This window comes from Nannobrachium achirus, assembly GCF_963921795.1.
Source record: "Nannobrachium achirus genome assembly, chromosome: 8".
Classification (NCBI taxonomy): domain Eukaryota; kingdom Metazoa; phylum Chordata; class Actinopteri; order Myctophiformes; family Myctophidae; genus Nannobrachium; species Nannobrachium achirus.
The window spans coordinates 10,631,355-10,645,346 of record NC_137817.1 but is presented as its reverse complement, the minus strand read 5'-3'; the positions used below and the strand labels follow the sequence as shown (position 1 = coordinate 10,645,346).

Sequence of the window (13,992 nt, the reverse complement as noted above, 5' to 3'; positions counted from 1 at the left end):
TTTTGCCACCCTCCATTTTCTTTTTTCTGAAATGATGCCTCTGTGCCTACCGTTAGTGCCTGTTGAGATCTGCACATTTTCTGGGGCGACCTGCCAAGATCACATGTCACACGTGTCTTATTATTTTTTCACTCTCAAAAAAGCGCCTGCAATGTAGAGCATTTGAAACTACATTGCAGTGCACATCATGGGGTGATCACTGCTTGCCTACTTTGAATTGTTCTATTTTTATTTTTGTTTATTTTCTGTTTATTTCGTTGCTGAGTGAGGTCAGCAGACAAAGTGACGTGAGTAAGATGAAAAAAAAAACCTGGGTGAAATCTGCCAATCTCAATAGGCACTAACGGTAGCTAGAGCTTATTCTCTTGCCCTTTAGTAATTACAATTCTGTAAATCAACACTTCAACAGAACAGAACAACAACAACAAATGAAAATCTGTGTTGTTTTGCAATAATTGCGACCGAAGGTCGCATATACTCTGAAAAACCGTGTCACTTGAGTGTCCTTCCTTCCTTCCTTCCTTCCTTCCTTCCGTAACCTCTGTGATGTCAGTGTGATGTCAGCGAGTTGTGACATCACTTCCTGTACGGGGCGGCTACACGAAATGTGGATAACACTATATATGGAGATAGTCCAGTCCATCATGTCATATGGGACTACCGTCATAGACAGTAGCCAAAAGAGAAGGATACACAAGACTAAGAAAGACAAAAAAAGGAGGAGGAGGATAAAGATACCAAAAGGAGAGAGAAGAAAGGGTGGATGAGGTACAATGTGTCTCAGAAAAGAAAAGGAGGTGGCAACGGGGGCGGCTAGATAAAGTTATTAGGCCTGGATCCGACTTTAAGTCGACACACAGGATTCCAGAAGTGTAGCGCTTATTCGCTCTTGTATCAAACTGGTACTCGAAACGTTCTTAGAATTTAATATATATTTTCTAAAGTAAATATGGGGGCGGCTGTGAAAAAAAGAGAAGAATAAAAAAGAAAAAAAGGAGGAGGAGGATAAAGATACCTAAAGGAGAGAGAAGAAAGGGTGGATGATGTACAATGTGCGGTATCCTCCTTGTCAAGCTCGACGTTGGTCATTTGGACCTATACATGGAGAAATGGAGCGAACCTGTTTGGCCTAAACATGGAGATGTGGTACAGAATGACTCATATATGGGCATAAAAAGTATGTCATGTGACATCACTTCCTGTACAGACAGTCAGACAGACAGACAGACAGACAGACAGACAGCCATTGACTCCGGCCTAACAATGGCTACTGTCTATGACGGTAGTCCCATATGACATGATGGACTGGACTATCTCCATATATAGTGTTCTCCACATCTCCATGTTTAGGCCCTATCGCTCACACCCTAGGTGGGGTTGGCGATAGGGCCTTTCTGTGTGGAGTTTGCATGTTCTCTCCGTGTCTCCTAGGGTTGATACCCTCACAAAAACATGAACAAACTCCCCCCAGAATGATAACAACTAGAGAAATTGCAATTTGGGAAATTGCGAGTGTGGTTGCCTAAAAAGTTACCTTACTCTTACATCACTAAAGTTACTCACTATATATGGTGTTTCCCATTCAAAGTCAATGGGAAAGGTCAGATACCTAAAAGTTACCTTACTATATATGGTGTTTCCCATTCAAAGTCAATGGGAAAAGTCAGATACCTAAAGGTTACTCACTATATATGGAGTTTCCCATTCAAGTCAATGAGACTAAGAGTTGTAAAAACTGCAAAATTCCCCAGAGTAATAATGTGGTTGCCCTGGCAACCACACTAACTAGAATCGTCAGAGAAACGCTGTGGTTGGCAAGATAGTCAAGAATTGGCCCTTTAGGGCGAGGTCGCATGTCACCCTGAGGTCGCATTCCACCCTCAGGTGTCTTACTAGTAATAATAAATGTATAGTCTGACGTCAAATGAATCAAATCCTCTTTTGGCAAAGACGTTGAGAATCTCACAGAGCATCAGTGGACTAAAAGAACAAAAGAATTCTCAATGTCTCCCCGCGCCTCGTGTAATCGTTACATCATGTCGGTCCCAAATCTTCCCCTCTGGCGATCTTAAAGCACAATGCTCGGAGGCTGGAACATATTCTGACCCAATTATATTGCCGTGTCTCGCTGCAGGATTTTGTAAGGATTTGTACGATTCGGGAAATGTTATCACAAACCTGTAGCCTGTAGAAGAAGCTATACTTTCTTTTTGAGAAGTGCATCAAACTCTGCTGTGTTCCGAATTCCGATGCAGAGAGTTTCCATACCGGTGTCTTAAAGTTTAGATGGCTCTCATGGCCACATAAATCTCTCTCTCCCAGGGGAATAAGTATAAGCCTTACTGAGCCATGAGGGCCATAGGCAGGGGTGTCGCACCAAATTCTGGGCCCTGGGTACACGGATTCACTCACATTTGTGCTTAAACTATTGAAAAATAGCAGATATACAAGCTCACAGCGCGGCGAGCTTGTAGATCTGCTATTTTTGAAAAATTCTTTGAAAAAAGTCTTTGAATATTTAAAATCCTTCTATGGTTTTTTGAAAAACCTATGTTTCTATGTCAGTGGTGCTCAAACTTTTTCATGTGAAGGACCCCCAAAATGATATGTATTTGGCCACAGACCCCCATCTCAAAATATTTAGTTCCAGGGACCCCCCCAGAAGCAAAATTTGAGTACAAATGTTTGCTTAAAAAATACATATATTCAAAGATTTGCACACATTTTCACGACATTTCAAAAGTAGCAGATCTACAAGCTCGCAACGCGGCACTCGCTTTGAGCTTGTATATCTATTTTTCAATAGATAAAGTATAAAATAATTAAGGCCCACTCCACCTTGGGCCCTAGTAACTCAGTCCCACTTTCCCCCCCTTGTGACGCCCCTGAGGCAGCTTGATGTGCAAGTACACCCCCTGGACATGACGCTAGTATGTCACAGGGTCTTACCCCCAATCCAACCCTTGATGCTGAGTGCCAAGCAGGGAGGCATTTCCCAGGGAAAGAAGGATGTTAATCACAGTCGTGCACTTGAAGGACAACTTTGTTTTTTTACAACAAGGGTTCACATTTTAGATTGTAATTAGAGAAAAGAAAAAGTGAGTGTTAAAATGTTTTCATTTGCTCCGTTCTATTGTTTTTTTGCGTTTACCGTGCTAAAATGTGGGGCATGCGTACACATGGGGGCATGTGTACAATAAAATAAATAATGTATTTTTAGACACAATAAGCCAACAGTGTCTTTATTGTTATTTACAGTAACAATTCTAGACCCATAAGTCACATCCAACCATGAAAGGTTGCGTTGTATCTTGGGAATGGGCTTATTCTGTGTAAAATGACATATTTAGCCACTTGTACGCATGCCCCCAACCACTGAAATAAGAATCCCTAAAACAATAGAAAGAAGTAAATGAAATCATTTTAACACTCATCTTTTATATTATTTAATTACAATCTAAAATATGAACCCTTGTTGTAAAAAACTAAAGTTGTCCTTTAACTTGCATGTTGAAGCCAGTTCGCCTGAACACGACCAGAAAGATGACAAGAAACCATTTCGTGTTCGAATAAACATGTCTGCTGGAGGTTGCAAACTTTGAGTCTAAAAATGTTGTTCCTTATTCCCTGTCCAGTCTTTAGTTATCAGTAGTTCAATTCAGTTCATTCATTTTATTATAGTGTTAAATCATAACACGTTGTCTCAAGACACTTTAGCAAAGGCCTGATGCACCCTGAGTAAGCAGTTTTCGTGATGGAGGCAAGGTTTTTTTTTATTTTTTATAGTAATAACAGGCAGAACCAAGTTTAGTGTGGGTGGCCTTCTGCCTTGACCGTGTCTGAGAAGAACAAGTAACAGCAACAACAGTAGTACAAACTGTAATGACAGCCATAACAATAATAGCAGTTATTTAACAACAGTATAAATATAATGCAATAGGTATAATGTAATATAGTAGCAGTCTTGTTCCATGGAAACCCTTGATCAGAACCTTGATAGTAAGTTGCTATATATGTGCTAAACCAAGGGTCTTCAACATGGGGTCCCCTAGGGGGTCCTCCAAATTTTTGTTTGATAGAAACCTTTTTTCTCCTTTTTTATATTAACCACTTGAACCCTAGTGTCCATATTCTGAGAACTTGGGCCAAAAATAGCAGATCTACAAGCTCACAACGCCTCGTGCTGTGAGAGGCGTTGTGACTGTGAGCTTGTAGATCGGCTATTTTCGGCAAAGAGCTTTGGTGTATAGGGGAAAAAGAGCAGACTAAGTACAGAGTGAAATCTTATTACGTTTATTAAGTATTGACAGTTCAAGTCAGAAAACACAAATTGTCTTTAATCCAAAATACAATGATGATTGTGCTGTCAAACGATTAAATTATAATCTATGAACAGGTTGTGGGGGGGTCCCTGCTTCATCTCTCTCAGTCTCAACTAAGGGGTCCTTGGCCTGAAAGCGTTGAAGACCCCTCACTGTGCTAAACAAATCACTATAGGGAGGCGACGGCCTATGTATTCTTTAGCCGTATAGCTAGCCTATAACAATCTTAAAGTAGGCCTATACAAATGTGCTTTGCAAGAACAATGTTGGTTTACCTGTAGGGGTTTCACCGAAAAATAAATCCATAAATATTTGCATGCATAGGTTATCAGCTGCAGTCCAGCTCTCATGCTGTGTTCATTCATGGCCGGAGGTGGTTCCGCCACGCGTGACGTCCTGCACACCACTAAGCTGCTGGTGAGACAGACATGCATACACAAATACATGCAGAACAATACAGTACTGCAGTGTTTCTCAACCTTTCAGGGGCGTCAATTGGGTATGGCAGGGGTATGCAGCTACCATACCCTGGGTCCAGGGGGGAAAATAAAAGACATGAATGTCTCTTTATCTATCTGCGCTGGTTATTATGTTGTTAAATTACAGTAAAATAACTACAAATGCAACATTTAACATAATGGTCACTTTAACAATGTATTATAATTCTATTCTCCACACTTGTATTCTCCCCAGCTTGACAAAATGGAATATTCCCAGGTTCCACAGGTCAGCTGCACAGGTGCAATGCATTATTGTTAATTGTGGCACGTTTACTAAAATGCTAAGTTTAGCTGCACTTGAACAACCATTCCAGGCTGCCATATCAGGCCCAAGAAACCGTAGAAACCTGTGTAAAAAACTTGACGCAGCACGAGGCGTTGTGAGTATGTAGATCTGCTATTTTCACAATAGAACCGTGTTATCCAAAATGTAAAGCCTATTTTCCATGAGGACTCCCATCTTTGCCATACCCTAGCTTTTGCTGAACTGACGCCACTGCAACCCTTCAGGCTGTGATCCCCCCAAATGATCATATTTAAACTGGAGACCCCGTAAATAATCGTATTTAAACTGGGGAGCTCCCACCCTGACCACTTTGGAATAGAAGTTGAGGCACTGGATTTAGTTTGTCACGGTTATATAAATATTGTGAAAATAGACGCTTTTTTTAGGTATTAAAAAGGTCCTTACGTTATTTCTTAACTCATTCTGTGCCTATCCCGAACATGTTCGGCTTTATTTCAATCCAATACAATTCTTTTTTTATTAATTGACTTACCCTGAGCTGCTTGTAGAGTCGTGGGTGGTCCTGGCTCGTCCTACGCTAGCCAGCTAGCCATTTTACATGGTCCGACGATATATTCCATTAAAAATGGTTTAAAATACATTTTTGAGCCCCCCAATGTTCACCAAATGTTCAGCGCCGCTTCCGGAACGACGTCCAGTGTGCCTATCCCGAACATGTTCGGCTTTTTTAATGAAATGAATAAAATGATCCGAGGCCTTCTGAAGCCTGAGCCTAAATTTAAAATCCAGTGTTCCAAATCCGGGGGCCGCCATGCCGGCCGTTAGCCGCGAACGGCGCCGCGAATCGCCGCCGAATCCAATGAAAAACCACATCTTTGGAGGCCCATATCTCTGGATTGTGTTTTTAGGGATGTGGCGCGAGGTTTATTTACGGCGAAATCGCCGAAAAATGATCTTTAAAATGACAAAATGGGAATAGCTATTCTGTTAGCATTATCATCCGGGACCTTTCCATGACGTGCACGAACGTGAGCACGCGCGTCACTGCAACGTGAGCCCCCGGATGCTAATGCAGTCCCCTATGGGAGAAAGTCTGGCATTCTTTGGTGCCCTCTAGGGGCTGGCACTGGAAGCGTTAACTGTCATCTGGGAGTGGGGACCCCCTCAAAATCATGGTCCCAACCCACAGGTTGAGAACCACTGCATTTGCATTTCTATGTATGAGTTGCCTGGTTAATAAACCAGACCGAAGACAACAACACCCCCTGGCGGTAGTGGTGTTGTACTGTAGTATGGTCTGGCACCGATCCATTGAGATTCTATTTCCTCAACCAGCCTAAGGGTTGGCCAATCAGGGTTGTATGCTTGGGTCACGTGGTTTCTGTAGGCTTGGGGCAAGTGGTTTGGGGCAATCCCCAGATATGAAAACTCTTCCTGAAATCCCAGACTCTCTTCCCAAAACGAAGTGTGTGATAGAGGCTGGCAACGCCAGGCAAATGTATGAGAGTAGCTGTAGTGGACTTAGTTTTGATGGCCGAGTATAGCGGCACTTCGCGGCACCCATTCTCTCGGGGGAGAGGTGGGGAGTGGTGGAGGGGGTGGAAAGCCAGTTTCAATAGACATGGTGGAGCCTACTCAGCGGAACGGTAAAGGTCCGCCGGACCGGTGGTTGAGAAACATTGGTCCAGACAGTTGTAGAATTCTGTACTTATTCTAATCTAACATCTAATATATCGTCACTGTCGGGCAGATACCTCGAGTTTCAAATGTGTACATTTTCTCGCGAAACAAAGCCCTGCTTCATCATACAAGGCTGTCGCACAAAAGTAGTGAAAACAGCAGATCTACAAGCACACAACGCCTCGCAGTGCGAGGCGTTGTGTGCTTGTAGATCGGCTGTTTTCACTAGTTTAAATCATTTTTAAAATGATAAATACAAAAAATAGGTTTTGGACATACATGGTTTCCACCCGACAACAACGATATTCTCTTGTGGGTATATGGCTTATGAAGCCTTGAATTTGTGGAGACTCTTTTGTTTTAGTTGCATTCCTACGCCAATCATTTGATATCAAATTATTGACTCGAAAAAAGGCTTCATCAGGGGTGTAATTGATAGATTTTTGGGGGAGTGATTCGGGTGAACTACTCCTTTAAGATGTTACAATTTGGCAAGTTAGGTGTCCTTGCTACGGAACTGTTTGAGGCGCACTGCCATAAAAACAACCTCTTGGACGCTGCCATAAAACAAGCCTGTGACTAGAAACTAAAGAGTTGTTGAGGTGAGTGAAGGACTGCGTGTTCATTGCCATCACCTCGGATTGTTTTCTAGCAGTGGTGGTCGTTTCAGAAGACGTGTTGTCTCTCTCTGTATGTGTGTATGTGTGTGTGTGTGAGGTTGTGTGTGTGCGTGCATGTGTGCGTGCGTGCGCCTTCCCCTGGCCTTGCTGAGTTGTGGAGGAGACCCTGAATGCGACGGTCGAGTTTATCACTCTTAATGAGAGCCTCCGCGGCAGGCCACACTCCATTACGCGCCGGCTCTGTGATAAATTACACCGCCTTTCCCGTGACTCTCTGACCCCGCGGGATGTTTAATTAATCAGAGGTAAGACGCGGGGGCGGCCGCCCGCCATTAGTCCAAGGCAGGCCGGTTGTCCAAGGCCGTGCCGGACATGTTCTCACTGGACTCCATATCCCTCCACGCCACGTCGCTTACCAGGCAGGCAGGCGGCGGTGGAACAGGTAGCCTACTCAATGTTTTATGTAAAATGATCTACTACATGCAGAAATAGTAAGTAATATTCCAGAATTCTAAATTAAGTGAAAGCACCAAAGTACTAGGGCATTAACCAAAAAGTCGACAAGTCGATTCAGTCGACTTCATTACACAAGTCGACTCCCACCAGGGAAAGTAAAAAAAAAGAAAAAAATCACACCCGTGTGAAGTGGAGCTGTGTGTGTGTGTGTGTGTGTGTGTGTGTGTGTGTGTGTGTGTGTGTGTGTGTGTGTGTGTGTGTGTGTGTGTGTGTGTGTGTGTGTGTGTGTGTGTGTGTGTGTGTGTGTGTGTGTGTGTGTGTGTGTGTGTGTGTGTGTAGATCATGTGTACCGATTTTTGTGACATTTGAAGAAAATATGTAGGAAAAGGAGCAAAAAGTGTGTTTTGGAGAAAATTCAAGATGGCGGAAAATCTATCCTGGCGCAAATGGGCGTGGCCTATATGGGGAGATGCGTCTTGACCCAAGGAATCCAGGGAAAAAATAATTTTAATTTTCCGATCTACGGTTCAAGAGTTACGGGGCAAAACGTAAAGTGGGCCGTTATAGCGCCACCATGAGGCCGAGTGATGTAATTATTTTTCGATTCATTCTTAAAATCATTATGAATCTCCTCTCCGAGGTTTGAAACTGTAGCTCCTATGGTTTACGAGAGAAAAATACTTGAAAGTGATTTCTTGCATTGTCCCATTATAAGTCAATGGGGACAATTAAGCGTCGTTTTTTGCCGATTACGTCGGCATGGTAAGGCGGATCGGAACGAAAGGTAATAGAACACCATTCCCGGCCGAGCCGCACATTTTGATGTATATATTGCGCGAGTGGCGTAAATGGTGCGGCACTAGTTACGCGCCGAAGTCAGGCTACATACACACACACACACACACACACAGACACACACACAGACAGACCCACACAGCCACGTATAGGGAGCTGCACACAGCTCCAAAAAGAAAGAAAAAAAAACAATCGTAGGATTGCTTATTGTCAAGGAAAGAATGATTCTATCCTTTTCCAACTGTGTTTTTTCAGTGGACTTGAGCACACACAGTGTGATGAAGACATCAAACTATAAAGTTGATTTCAACTCAACTTTTTACTGAGTCGAGTCGAATTCCAAAAATCACAAGTCGTTAATGCCCTACAAAGTACTGGTCTCAAAATGTACTTAAAGTTAGGCCTACCAAAAATACAAAGTACTCATTATGCAGAATGTCCCATTTCACAAGTTTTAGAACGCAGGAAAAGTCAAAATAATCTTTTGAAAATAGCAGATCTTGGGCTTAAGTGGTTAAAGGAGTAGTTCACACCCTAAATTACTTTTCTTTCTATTAATTGCTCACGCCATGGAGACTTGAGCTCAATAATATTTCTTTTGACAAAAATGTTCCGGAATCAATGGGGGTATTGTAATCAAATTCTCCATGTAAAGGCTTTATCATAGTCCGAGGTGAAGAGTTATCACCTCAACTTTTAGGTGATAAGCTATCACCTTAAAATGAGATAACAAGTGGAGGCCATCATAGTCACAGACTCACGGTGAAGTCCTATCACCGCGCCTCTGTGCCTCTGAAACCAGGGGCACACTGATTGGTCGAGATCGACCAATCAGTGAGCAGGGTGATGGGGAGATGTCTGAAGGTAAAACCAGAGAAGAGATGTCGGCGTTCGCGGTGATGGCGCTTCTCCGTGGCGAATGATGTAATAATGTTGTAGTTTTCTGACTTTAAAAGACTACACTGCGGCAATAGCTTATCACCCCAGACTGTACTATGATAGGGCCATAAGGGTTAATTAAGGTGCTTTCAGACAGCCTCTGTGGACACAGAGTCAAGCCGCATGGAACGCAATTCCGTCCGCCACCAGTCCGCAGCGGCTCCGGCACGTAGGTTTGTCTTGGGTGGTGCTGTTGTTGTTGTTTGACAGTCACTCTGTTTGGATCACTTCCCTGTCATTTCCCCCTCAGCCACACCAACACGCACAGCAGTGCTTACTGCTTACACAAGTCTCACGGATTTCACAGATCTCACGGACGGACCAGATTTGGTTTGAGATAAACTTTATTCAAATTAGATCCGTCCGTGCCAGTCCGTCAGATACGGCACATCAGTGAGAACTTTGCCGTGTGGTCATGCATGCCCCTGTTGGAAATGAATGGGATGAGTCTTTCTAAAAGCTCCTTTAGGGTTAGTTTAATGTGATTAATGTAATCTAAAGTCTCCATGTGGCTACTGTACTTTGAGTACAGGTACTTAGTTACTTTAGGCAGGTGTGAATACTGTATAGATACTAAATCAGTGTTTCTAAAATATTTTTTATGTGTTGTAAGTAAATATACTCTTCCTATATATTTTATTCACCACTTTAAGTCACCTATAAGTCAGTTTTTTCTCAACCTGCGGGGTGTCACAACTTACTTTCACAGTTTTGAAAACAGAAAAATAGCCTATCTGCAAGTTCACATCATTGAAACTCACATTGTGCGTGCGTGCGTGCGTGCGTGCAGAAGCTATAGTGATTATGAATGTTATCACTAGCTTCAGTGATTAATACATAATGTATTTTTTGTAAGTTTGAATCCCAGGAAGATACCAGACTTCCCCTCTGGGTACCGAGTTGACAAAGTTTAGGAAACACACTGATCTAGATGTCTGCGAAACATGGAGGGAGACGGTTGAGCGGAGCCCCACGGGAGCCGTTAGCGACGCTAACTGCACTTGAGATGGTAAGAACAATGTGAGCTCTTAACACTTTGACTGCCAGACCCCCCCGGCCCCCCACCCTGACCAATGCCACCATTAGGTCCCATTCATTCTGCCCCGATTCCAGGGAATATATTGAAAATGATCCGATATTCACATCGGAACAAAAATGGGAGGTTTGGTAAAAGAGGATTTTTTTTTTTACCAAAAAATTTTTGGAGTGATTTCGGTGAGCGGTTTTGGAGATAGGTGCTCGAGAGTGCGCACTGCGCAAACCAGTCAATAACCTCAGAAATCTAGATTCTGAGATATTTGAGTTCAAAGAAAAAAAACTTTAGGAAGCCATAGCGACAAATTGGTAAATGGTAACGGAACACAAGTACCCTTGACAGAAAGAATGTGAAACCAGCTTTCATTCTCTGCAAAAAAAGTTTAAAAAATATTGTACCATCGTCTAGTTTCAAGGGGGCAAAGTGAAAAAGTATGGAATGACTCAGAAGGTGGAAGTTGTCTTACAGTTTGATAGAACTATGCACTGTGAATTCACTGTGTTTTTACCTGGTCTAGAAGGTCAGGAAGACAAAAAGTCAGAAAAGCGATGTCAACCTTTTATTTTATGGCAACATCGAACCCTAACCCTGGTGAGTACCTCACACATCCAGCATGAACATATTTATGTTCAACAATATTTACAAATATTTAAAAAAAAAAAAAAAAAAAATCACAAATATGACTTCACAAAAGTAAAATAAAATAAATGTGCAGCAAGTAAAGAATAAATAAAAGAATATAAAAGTCAAAATAAAGTACTGTATTCTAAGGCAGGCAGCACAACAATGTCTATTTGTAGTTGGCCACTAGATGGTACGGTTCACCCTGTGTGTGTGTGTGTGTGTGTGTGTGTGTGTGTATGTGTATGTGTATGTGTATGTGTATGTGTATGTGTATGTGTATGTGTATGTGTGTGTGTGTGTGTGTGTGTGTGTGTGTGTGTGTGTGTGTGCGCTCGTGCGTGCGTGCGTGCGTGCGTGCGTGCGTGTGTGCGTGTGTGCGTGTGTGTGTGTGTGTGTGTGTGTTCGTGTGTGTTCATTGTTCTGGGAAACGAGGAAGAGAAGTCCCAGAAGTTCTTCAGCTCCCATAGAGTGACATTGGTCCAGGAAGCGAACCTTACAGTGACCTGACCTGACTCCTCCGCTATTGCTATCTCCGCCATCATACTGTCCTCTGCGTTGTCATTGGTCTGGTTGCAGATCGTCTCCAGCAGCTCATGGCGTAGCAGGGAATGGGTAGACTGTGGGATCCCATCCTTCCTCCATCCAGTCAGACTCCACGGGCCCTGTATATGATAGAAGAAAAAAAAATACTAAATGATACGTCTGTATACGTCTGAAAACAGCAGATCTACAAGCACACAACGCCTCGCACCGCGAGGCGTTGTGTGCTTGTAGATCGGCTGTTTTCACTAGTCTAAATAATTTCAAATGTATGTATATATACGTGGCCACTGAATTCTATGGGCTCTGCTTTGATACAATTCTACAGCTATGCCAGTCTATTGGCTCTGCTGGCAGAGCCTATAGACTGACATAACTACTGTAGATTTGTAGATCGATTTGATAGGTTATTATGTCACACACACACACACACACACACACACACACACACACACACACACACACACACACACACACACACACAGATTGTATTACTAAACTATCTATCTAGGTATACACACACGATAAAAAACTAAACTATAAAGAAATGTATTCTTACTGGAAGAAGTTGGTGGAACTTACAGCTACTACAAACCATGGATTGACATCTAGACCTACTGCACATACAGTATGAAACAGAGCTGATACCTTTATGTAGGAAAATAATGCTGCTATTTGTACCCTGTATATATATAAAATGTCACAATGCGACATTTGAACAATGCTGTACCCCCTCCAACTGTATATATGTTCCCCATTTTCAACTGTTTTTTTTATTGTATTTGTTATACTTGCTTTGGCAATGTAAACGTATGTTTTCTCATGCCAATAAAGCTCCTTTGAATTGAATTGAATTGTATAATGAAACCAAATGCACCCGTGAAAAAAAAACAATAGCAGGTCAGGCTTATTGATTGATTGAAGAATGTATTACAAGCTTGCATTAGAAAGAAGTAGGCTACATATTCATGGCTTATTTCAACAGGAACCACACTTTATGCATCTCAGTGGTGTGTTCTAGACGATCACCCACTATTCGTTTGGCCAGGGCAGACGCTATTGTGCATAATCCCTATCAAATACGCTACTTTGAAAGGTTCAAGAGGGCAGACGCTATTCATATTTTATTTTTCCTCCATCACGGAGGTATAGAGGCCAGCGGCTGGCGGCGCCCTGTGCCCGCGAGGGTGTCACAAGTCGGCCAAGTCCGACAGCAGACCCCGTATACGTGCGTTACCGTTACAGGTAGACCACAGCACTGATCTCATATAACATTGAAAGACAGACGTATAGAACAAAGTGAAACAGAGAACATAAAGTTTGTAACGCTTACCGGGTTCGCAGTGCATCCTACAGGGCGCGGGGTGAAACGGCAGCAATCGGTGCTCTGCCTTCTGGCCGCCAGATCCAAAATCGAGGCCGTGGATCCTACCAGCCGAGGCCTTCGATGAACCGATCGCCCGTAGGAGCTCTTCTCGCCGCCAGATCCAAAATCGAGGCCGTGGATCCTACCAGCCGAGGCCTTCGATGAACCGATCGCCCGTAGGAGCTCTTCTCGCCGCCAGATCCAAAATCGAGGCAGTGGATGTAGCAGCAGAGGCCCTCGCTAGTCGCTGATGAACCGATCGTGGAAGAGCGCCGGCCACCGCCGTTGACTGCGGGCTTGGTGTCCAGAGTCAGACTGTCCACGGGGCATGGCGCGGGGGGGTGTCGCTCTCCATTCCGACATGTCGCCACTCCGCTGACCCGGCGCGGGGAGAGACCACGGGATGCGGGGCATGATTCGGCTGCCTATCTCTCTAAATAATACTAAATCTAATGATTTTATAACTAAATTCTCTGCTGCTTCTGATTCTCGCTCTTTCTCTCAATATATCTCTCTCTCCCTCTGATTGCTGTGTGTCCACGGTAAAAGTCACTGAACTCTTTGAGACCCTTGTTTCTGGGGGGAACCGGCCAACCAGCATGCTTGAATTTGGTCAAATAATGTGATGTCATGCAGGGGCGTCAATTGGGTATGGCAGGGGTATGCAGCTGCCATACCTTGACAGGGGGAAATAATAAAAATGTACTTTTCATCGTGCCTGTTGCTAAGGTATGGCAACATGACTGGTGTCTTCACCAGACACCAGTCATGTTGCCATACCTTAGCTTGTTCTGAACTGACGCCACTGAATTGTCATGCATGACGACCGTCCCATCGTCCAAAAGGGCTGTATCTTGGTTACCGCAT

The 13,992-nt window shown here is 43.4% G+C and overlaps 1 protein-coding gene across 1 annotated transcript in view; it reads left to right on the top strand.

Moving 5' to 3' along the window:
• ddx6 (DEAD (Asp-Glu-Ala-Asp) box helicase 6) overlaps positions 1-13,992 on the top strand; it is a 340,514-nt gene that overhangs the window by 80,800 nt on the left and 245,722 nt on the right. The window lies entirely within an intron of this gene.